Here is a 1475-nt window from a genome sequence, read left to right as displayed (position 1 = left end):
ATAGTCCTGAAGTTTGTCTTTGCCAGGCATGTTGTATTAAAAAAGGAACATGTCGTCTATTCAGCAGCCACCTTGACTCTATCCATTACGATGTCACACATACTTTGTGTGTAACGTTACGTCGTATGCCTCCTCCATAGCGTTTCCCTGCAGACACATCACTTCAGTCACTCTTAGCTTCAGGGCCCCCATTAGCACAGTTCTTGCAAACAAATGTTACCTTTATTTAACTAGGCAAGTCAGTTAAGAACAATTCTTATTTTCAACTAGGAACAGTGGATTAACTGCCTGTTCAGGGGCAAAAAAACAGATTTGTACAATGTCAGCTCGGGGGTTTGAACTTGCAACCTTCCGGTTACTAGTTCAACGCTCTAACCACTAGGCTACCAATGACATTCTTATTTCCTCTTCCTTCTTCCAAGCAAATCTGATTGTATTCTTAATGGGGACCGACCCAGCACTGCTATTGGCTATTATTGGCTTGAACTCAATTGCCCGAGCGACGACTTCTAGTGTAAAAATATGCCGGTCAGCTAGCCGCCTTGAAGTCAAACGCCTGAGCAAAAAGTCTCGGCGTCATCTGTCGATTTCTCTTGAAACAAGATACCGGGCTCTGCAAGAAGCAAAGCCCCTCCAAAAATATGTTTAACTCGTCAGTGTTCCTCTCCACGGAAGTCTTTAGTAAAAGGCTTGTGCGTAATGAAGAGAAACCAGAGTCGTATGGAAGTCAGGGCCCGAGACACACTGTGCACTCTAGGCCGGGTTCCCACGGGCACTCTGCGTTCACTGCGCAGATGTGTCTATACATCCTCTCCTTTACGGCCAACCTATTTAAAGCACACGGCCATCCCAAATCCTTGCACTCGTTATCCATTTTGGTTGTATCCCCTCCCAGATCAGCCCCATATCTCTGCACCCAATTTGCCCTTATTTCATACAATTTCCTGTGGTCCAATAAAACCTCTCTTTCCATTTCCTTTATGTGTATTTTCAGAAATGTTATGGCCTGTGCGTAATACTTAGGTTTTACCTCTTTATTCGGAACCCTGTTGTCCCAAGGTATCATCCATCTTAAAGTGGACCCGAAGGTTTTAGGTCCTTTAAAGGTTTTACACATCTGATTGAGGAAAAGACAATCCCGTTTCACCGACAGACATGGGATGTCCCTCCCTCCCTTTGATACTTTCCCATACATCTCTCTCTCTTTACACTTTCGTATGAGCCGCCCCATATAAATGCAAATATCAACTTTGTCACAACAATTTTGCTCCTGGCGTTGATTGGGAACACCAGTGCCAGTTAGATTAAGGTTAGTAATATGTCTGTTTTTATTACCATGATCTTTCCGCTGATCGTTAACCTTCTGCTTTTCCACATATTGAGTTTTACCTTTTACTTTTTCAATCTTTCCTTTATCCCATCCCTTTGAAAGAAATACACCCCCTAATATTTTTTTGCCCATCTTTACAGACAGT

General features: G+C 43.2%; 1 pseudogene; it reads right to left on the bottom strand.

Moving 5' to 3' along the window:
- Positions 1-609: 609 nt before the first annotated feature.
- On the bottom strand, positions 610-719 carry LOC112217288 (annotated as a pseudogene).
- Positions 720-1475: the final 756 nt, after the last annotated feature.

The sequence above is a fragment of the Oncorhynchus tshawytscha genome, linkage group LG17 (assembly GCF_018296145.1).
Source record: "Oncorhynchus tshawytscha isolate Ot180627B linkage group LG17, Otsh_v2.0, whole genome shotgun sequence".
Lineage (NCBI taxonomy): Eukaryota > Metazoa > Chordata > Actinopteri > Salmoniformes > Salmonidae > Oncorhynchus > Oncorhynchus tshawytscha.
This window is presented reverse-complemented; position numbering and strand designations above follow the sequence as displayed.